This window comes from Amblyomma americanum, chromosome 1 (genome assembly GCF_052857255.1).
Source record: "Amblyomma americanum isolate KBUSLIRL-KWMA chromosome 1, ASM5285725v1, whole genome shotgun sequence".
NCBI lineage: Eukaryota > Metazoa > Arthropoda > Arachnida > Ixodida > Ixodidae > Amblyomma > Amblyomma americanum.
Genome location: NC_135497.1, coordinates 540,673,408 through 540,682,133, shown reverse-complemented (window position 1 = coordinate 540,682,133; position 8,726 = coordinate 540,673,408).

Here is an 8,726-nt window from a genome sequence, read left to right as displayed (position 1 = left end):
CGTCTCCTTTGTTATGAATTAAGATTATGTTGGCGTTCTTCCAAGCTTCTGGAACGCTGGAGGTCATAAGGCATTGCGTATACACGGTGGCTAGTTGTTTTGGCACAATCTCGCCTTCGTCCTTCAACAGATCTGCTGTTACCTGATCCTCACCGGCTGCTTTCCCCCTTTACCGCCTCTGCCGCTCCTGTCGGAATTTAGCATTGCGGCGTGATACTGCTTATCTGGCTTAATTCCCGATTACTTTGTCTACTGTATAGGTTTGTGTAGAACACTTCGGCTACTTTAGCTATCTTATACATATGACTGATGACATACTATCACGATCGACAGAAACTCGAACAATGCAGCGCCTGCAAGCTCCGCTGTTCTCGAGTTTCTCTTGATCGCATTTCTACTCCAGTGATAACAAAAATACTCTATAGTCGTCCGTAATTCATTCCAGGACGATACTAACGTCTCTTTTGTACCACCGAGGTAAAAGCGCGATGAAATTAAATTCGCTTCTTTCGATCGTATTAGTATATCGGCTTTTGTCTTCAACGCTTTTAGGCCACCTCCGCTCTTTAGTGCATGCTTGATTGACACTTGATAACGATAGAGAATAGTGACGGAAGAGTGGCAACAGAGAACTGCGGGACGTTCTCTAGAAGTCGACCAACCGGTGGAGGCTGCGTGTGTCCTGCCACTCGAGAGTAAAGCCCAACTCGAACACATCCTAAGCGTACGCTGAAGATTGTCTGCGCATGCGCGAGCGGGGCGCAGATATCTGCATGTCATATACCGGCGCCTGCACACGGGCGCTCGCGCGCGCGTCGGTAGCGGGTTCCGGTTTTTCAATTGGAGGGCCGCTTAGCGCTCGGTACTTTTCTTCATGGCTTGAAGCTCTTCCAGGTTCCGCAAATTTTTTTCGAAAACTTTCAGTTTCCTAACCTCTTGTGCTCACGGCTTTTCGTTCTTTCAGTCGGCTCAGGGGGAAGGGGAGGGGAGGAGTGATGGTTGCAAGAAACCTTCCTGTAAGTCACCTTCCCTGAAGTGTTGCAACTTGACCATTATAAAAGGTGACGACATCTATCCATTCTAGATAACGGCACCAGCGCACGGCGCGTCAAAAGCGGGGTCTGCTTCCAAAGACCAATTCCAAAAATTACTATTTGAAGATTAGGGACAGAGATATTACCTGAACAATGTCTTCAATACTGCTCGCTCCGGGAGACTCCACTGCGACATCTTTCGCTGGTCTGCGCCTCAGATCTGTGAGCGAAACAACCAGCATGCTACAGCACATTCCAGCGTTTATGAGCAACGCATTCACCTTGCCTATATTTACTGCCACAACACTAAGGACGCATGGAAGTCATCGTTACGATCAGGCGCTGACATTATTATGCCAACGGCTGCAAGGCCCTCAACCAATGTAGCCGCCGCGGTGGCTCAGTGGTTATGGCGCTAGGCTGCTGACCTGAAAGACACGGGGTCGATGCCGCCCGCGGTGGTCGATTTTCGATGGAGGCAAAATTCTAGAGGCCCGTGTACTGTGCGATATCAGTGCACGCTAAAAGACCGCAGGTGGTCGGAATTTCCGGATCACTCCATTACGGCGTCCCTTATAGCTTGAGTCGATTTGAGACGTTAAGCCCAAATCGCAGCCGCAGCCTAGTGGTTTGATCGCCCGCGTAAGCTGCGGGAGGGGGGACGTGATGCGTCCTGGGAGAGGCTCCACAGATCCGGCTACGCCGTTCAGGGAGATGCCCTATTTCGAAGACCCGCCTTAAAAAGGTGGCGCAATATGCGTTTATGTGCTTTCCTCGTGTTTGTCTCAGTGGCGTTTAAGTGTTACGTGTTAACCCCTCTCAAGGGGGATTCCCATGCCAGAAATGGCGGTCAGAACCGCATGGACTGAAGCCGCGCAGCCTTTACGCAAGCGGAATCGCATATATAGGCCGCTATACCATGCGCTGTCCAGATACCGCTAACAACCTTAGCAGGCACGGCCGGACAGACAGCACATGTGAAAGCCAGCGCGTTGGATCCTGATAACGTGTCTGCCGAAGGAAGCAATGAAGGTAAAACACGGACAGAATGCAGAAGCAGGCGAACATGTCAGCAGAATTTTTCAGCAGCCAACCATCGCACACACTATGTGTATGCTGTAAATAGATGACAACCTGTTGTTGCTGCTCCAGCGATACAGTTCAACACATGCACTACCTGGAGCTCCACTGCACCAGGAGATCGTGGATCTTGCAAAGTGCAGCGAACAGACGTTCCTAAACGTAGTCCTAAACATGGTTTACGTCGGAGAGACAAATATTGGGACAAAACAAAGCGAAAATGTCTCAATAAGCACAAACTTGCATGTTGGGCCAGACACCTGTCAGCGCAGGCTGCGTATATCAGGGCAATGAGGGGCTTACAATCCCCGCTGACAAATCACCACAAGAATTGTATGCGCGATGTGCACAATCACATTTCATGATTCGGCGATCAGGAAACAGCAAGCGCAAGACAAAAAAACAGAAGCAACCAAATCATAAAGTAATGCAACAAATAAGCCGCAAATTAGGTCGCGCGATCCTACCAGAAAATTAGCGGTTTTAGTGAGCATTAGCGTCAGAAATCATTTAGTGCTTTCTCAGCTTTGTAAATGCGGCCAGGGGAAATATGTGGGTCAAAAAACGAGCATGTCTTCAGCAGCCACACCCCGCCTATTTAAGAAAGACGATATCTCCCCTCAAAAACTGTCGGACCATGATTCTTCGGTCCTGGGTCCGTAAGTAGCCCGTCACCGAGTGGAGACGACTAGTAGCAAAGGGATGCTTCTAGCTTTAATCACGCATTCAAGAATTATGCGCACTCCAACAGCAACGAAAGCGCCTATAACCGCTCGCACCGTCAAAAACACGAAAGTCTCGGCAGACCCTGGTTCGGCTTACCTGACCGCTTTTACAGCAGCTGGCCTCAAGACGCCCGTTGCTTCCAGCACAAAATGCACACCGCTCTCCCCTCGAAATACGTTTCATGGCGGAAAATCTTCAAGCGCCGACCAATCATTAAAAAGGATGGCGTTTCGGCCCCGGCTTACGGGGGCCTTGTTCACAATGAAAGAAAGACAGGAGTGAAGGTAGGTTATATATGTTTCATGGTATGACGCAACAGCGGGAGTATATCGGGGGTAGATTGCCTTCGTTGCGATTAAGCGTGTTTGCCGTCGTCTGAATATAAAAAGATTCTAGGTAAAGCCTTGTCGTCTTGCTCTTTTCTTTTCCGATTATCTTCGCGCCGTCCCAGTCGATGTCATGGCCCTCGGAGATAGCATGATCAGCCAGTGCGTTTGTTGCCACGCGCTTGTTCTTCACATCATTTTGGTGCTGCTGCAATCTTTTCCGAAAATCACCTGTTTCACCGATATAGACATGCTCACAATCAGCGCAGGGAACCCTATACACGATGCCCGGGAACTTCTCTTTCTTTATCTTGTCTTTCACTGTAACCAACGCGTGTCGCAGCTTCTGCGTGAGTGCATGTGCGACGTCGACTTCGTACGACTGGAATATGCGGGATAAACTTTCACTTACTCCGGGGACGTAGGGTATCGGAATCTTTTTCTTCTTCTCTCGCTGGGGTTGCTGTGGCGGCGGGTGAGCTAGGCGATTCTCGGATTTTTCAATAAAAGAACTGGGATAGCCCGAAGCCATCAGGTCGCGGCGAACGGTGTCCAGATCTGTCTTTTTCTCTTACAGCGTAGAGCAGAGGTTCTCCGATCGGCGGACAATCGAGGCAACAACGGACTTCTTGTGACAGGTCGGGTGTACGGAACTGAAGTTGAGGTACATGCCAGTGTGCGTGTTCTTCCGGAATACACTGAATGATATTCCAGGGCCGTCGCGTTTCACCAGAACATCCAAAAAAAGCAGACGGCCATCTACTTCCTCTTCCGTGGTAAACTGTATGGCCGGTTCCATGCTGTTCAGGGGCAAAAGGAATGTACTCACAGCCGATTTCTTGATTATGCAGAAACAGTCGTACACATAACGAAGAAAGACTTTCGGGCGCGGCGTGAAGCATTTAAGGGCGCGGGACTCCAATGACTCCATTGTCAAGTTCGCAGCGGTGACAGAAATTGATGCTCCCATAGCCGTACCATGAACCTGTTTATATATGCTCTCCTGGAACGTGAAGTAGGTGTTGGACAAACAGAACTGAAAAAGTCTGTTGAGGTCTGGAACTTCAATGGGTGTTCTTTCCGGTAGGGTTGCATCCGCCTGGAGCGCATCTGTGCAAACCCTCACGGACAGGTCAGTGGGCACGCTCGTAAACAGTGACTTCACGTCAAATGACACCAAAATTTCGTCGTCTTCTATAACCATGTTGCGAACCTTTTCAATGAAGTCGTGTGAGTTGTGCACGTGCGTTTCGCTTTTACCGACCAAAGGGGAGATAACACGATGCAAATAGTTCGACAGCTTGTGAAGCGGGGAGCGGGTTTACTCGACGATTGGGCGCATTGGGTTGCCTTCTTTGTGGATCTTTGGCAGTCCATACAGAGCGGGAGCGGAACCATTGTGGCAGAGGAGGAAGTAGTAGAGGGACTTGTGTTATGGCGGGACAAAGGAGAAGGCGTCAGCCAAAAGTTTTTGCAAGTCCCTTTGCACCTTTGCAGTGAGGTCCCGATTAAGTGGCAAGTAGGTTGTCTCATCTTCCAGCATGCTTGTCATCTTGTTCACGTACTCTCGTTTGTCCAAGACGACCGTTGCGTTTCCCTTGTCCGTGGGCAGGATCACGATGTTCTCATTGCCGCGCAATCTTTTTAGTGTCTTTCTTTCTTCGGGCTAAAGTGGATTAAGTCCTTGATGCCGGTTCAGCTTGGACAGCACGCTGACGACACGGGTGCGTGCCTCGTCGCGACGGGAAATACGTTTCAGCACCGCGCAGCGACGCCCTCTCCTGTCTAGTACCCGGTCATGTCGCCGGTCGTCTCTGTATCACCGACACGCCGCCGCGCCATCTAGCAATATCTCTTTCAAGGTCATACATCATCCAGATGTTCGCTCCGGGGCCCAGAAACCAGCAATTCGTGTGCCGCTGACAATTTCGCAATCACGGTGGTCATGACCGCGGCACTTTTAGGTCCTTTAGGTCAAAGCCGACACACTGCACTCGGAAAGAACCCACTACGTCGCTTTTCCGCAGCCGAAAAAAATATCACCCCACTCCGACTTCTTTTTCCAACATTTTTCAAATTTCAAGTATTCGAAAAAATGTTCTTATAATTTTTTCAAAAGAGAAAAAGTACAAATGGAAGTTGTTTTTTTCGCTCCGGCAAAGCTAGCAAGATTCCGTATGCGCGTCAAGAATCTTCCGCGGGCGCTGTGTTCAGTGTCAGAACTTCTAGGACCGCTCGTACCTCGCCTTGACGACGTCAGAATCGGAGTGCGGGTTAGCCCTGCTGACGAACAGATAGTCTGCACACTGCAGTCGTAGTGCCGTGCTAATGTATCTGTTCTGAAACCTTTTGAGAAGTTTGTTGGCGCTAAACTCTTCTTATGCACGAGGTTCGCTATCACTTTCGTGGGCTCCGATTTTGAGTCTGTTTTGGCCGTGCCCAGTGCGGCCTGCAAGCGTATGTGTTGCTTTAGCGTCCTATTCTGTTTTTAGTACCTCCGGCTTACACGCTTCCCACAGCGCAGGCATACTGGAATCGAGGTCCGGAGCTGATTAACTTTTTTTAATTTGTTTAGTCGCTGTGGAAGGTCTGCCTAGAGCTAATTAATCAAGAGTCCTAGAGACGTCAACTGTCTAAAGATACAGACAGACATTTTATTATAAATGTTTTTAAACAGCCAAATCGCGTTGCAGAGCACACACTAGGTCACCTGCAAACACCACACAGTAACAAAAAATAGCTGGAAATAAAATTGAAAACGAAAATGCGAAAACAAACATCCAAATAAAGCAAAAAACACATCAATAAAAGTGGCGACTGAAGCCAGTGTGTGCGTGTAATCAAACGTAACTTGCAAACGAGTTACTTGAAGAATAGCATGCATGTCAGGGTAAAATGTGTTGAACAATTTGGCGGATTTTCTCTGAAGCACAGCAAACCACAGTGACATCAGCAACTGGTCACCGTCAACGGAACCGCGCACATGCAACTTTCTGGAAACATGCTTGTCACGCACGTGTCGCCTGCAATGAGGATACGCATACTGAGTGCTGCTAAGAGAAAATCATACTCATAGAAACAAGGGCGGCCATTATAACACGAACCATGAATGTGAGCTTCCGGTGAACATTTTCAATTCTATTGCTAAAGCTGCCAGAGACGTAATTCCAGGCTATACAGATGCGAACTTTGAACGTGATACCAGGACATGTGGTATTGCCTTGAACGGGCACTAAACAAGATTTCTGTCTGAGACTAGACTTGCAGGGTAGGCATACCTGTTAGCAAATATGTCATTTTTGGTGAAAAAGATGCTTTCATAAGGCAGAAAATTGCGTAAAAGCGAGGTGAACGTGGCATCGCCACTGGAAGTTTCGCGCAGCGGCGGCGAGTAACGTATTCAAGTGCGAACACTATTTGTCCGTTTCAATGGGCATTTACCATCGCAATACGAGCAAAGCAGCGTGGCGGGCATAGCCGACAGTGCGTAGGGTTTTGTAAACAAAACAGAGCAAAACGGACGATTGAGAGACAAGTTGGTAACAACCACGAGCGCTGAAGCTCTCTCCTCTCAATCTGTTCACTCAGTTTGCATCAAGCCGTTGTATGCAGTAAGTTCAAAACCGCAAGCTCTCAACGACGTTTACGCTGTGTGTGCTTGCTACTTGGCCGGCAGAGTAACGGAGGCAGGAGTCGGGCGGTGCATATAAGAATATCTCGAAGACTTGCCAATCCGCACGGTGGAGCTTAATGCGGGGCATACATCGTTAGGAAGCAGGTGTATGCCGCAGGGCTCGGTCTTGTACCCCTATGAGGTGCACAAAATATCCTCGGAGGATTTGTGAATGCGGTGTGTCGACAGTGGGGCGCCGGACAGCGGAGCGCTGCGTGTGGCAGCCCAGCGTGGCGCGTGTGCGCGTGCGAAGGGTGTGTGCGAGGCGACGGCAACAAAGAGCGTGGCGAGCACGAGGAGCGGAGAGCTCAGGTGTAAAAAAACCGAGGTGTAAAAGAAGACAGCGCAGCAGAGACCTGGGGTGAAGAAGAAGAAGAAGAAGATCGGGTCGTGCAAGCGTGGAGGTGGCAGCCGTGGGACGTAAAGCCCTTGCGGCCGTGAACTCCTTTGGATCACCAACGGAAGCCTACTGCGTTCCTTGCAAGCGTGGAGGTGGCAGCCGATGGACTGAGGGTCCGCGCTGCCTAAAGGCACTCCTGGATAGCCTGCTTCAAGCCTCCGGCCTTTAGGGCCGCCGTCGACGGGATCTGCCTACGGTTTTCCTGCCGCTGCCAAGTTCTTCGGACTGTTGACTAAAGACCACCGGCGTCTTCCTGCAGTTTTCACCGCTCCTAATACCACTTGGCTCTATTTCGCCGCTTCCGTCGACGCAACGCCAGCGACACGTCGCAGTTCATCAACCAGCATTCCGTCCTGTCTACAAGGCATCCCCACTTCACCTGGGACGCTCAGTACCTGGTGAGCTCTTTCCTTTATTCTGTTGTGTTGCACGCGTGTTGTGTTTTTCCTGTTTTCTGTTTCTTATTAACTCTTTCCCTTTAAATTATATATACGGCTTCGTTTTGTTTTGTTTGATGTATTTGCTCTCTTGTTCGAACCTGCACGCGATAGCGTTCCCCTTCGGAAAGTCGGGGACGCGCTACCGACTCGCGACAGCCCCTTCCTTTTCAATACCGCGATGCATGGCTGCGCTCCCTCGAAAGCTGGGCCGCATACAGGGAGTCAGACACATACTGTACGCGGATGACGTCGCGATCTGGACGAGTCGATGATCGAACAGGGAAATTGAAGCTGCGCTACAGGCAGCGGCGGATGTGGTGGATGCGCATATTTGAGGGGCGGGCGGGGAGTGTTCACTGCAGAAGTCGGAACTTAATGGCTATCCTAAGTACAGTGAGCCAAGCAAATTGGCCCCGAGCAGAATTTTTGCCCAATGTTCGGGGAACGAGATGCCCGGAGTTTATACCATACGCATGTTGGGAATGTAGATTGCGGAGAACAAACAGCAACGATATGCTGAAAATTACCGCGGTTGTGGAGTCACGTGCGATAGGCCCATTTATGACGCACAGCTGGTGACGTCACTTTTGAATAAAAAGTTCACGCAGCGGCACATGATGCAAGTGTCTGTTGAATAACGAAGCTGAATCGTGAATGCAAGCAAAACAAATGTAAAAGAAACTTATAAGAGCGAGGTCGAGTGCAACACAAGAATGGAATACTCAGTAATTGAATTTCAGTAATTTTATTGCAACGCCAGGGTGAGGTGGCCTAGAAGTGCTGGAGTACTTGAGCACAGATATAAGGTGTCATTATGCGAGCGACACTTAAGGCTTTGATGCCAGCGAGCCCCGGAGGCCGCTTGGCCCGGCGGCCATCGGCGGCAATGCCCACAACCGCGGTAACGGCCTCTTTTGTCAAATAGTTCCTTCGTGTGTTCCTACGTCTTACAATTAATTCAGCGCAATTTGCTGCACAATTAATCAAAACTAGCGCCATTTTTGCATTGCTGAAAAGAGTAGATGCAGAGCCGCCTTGAAGTGCCAG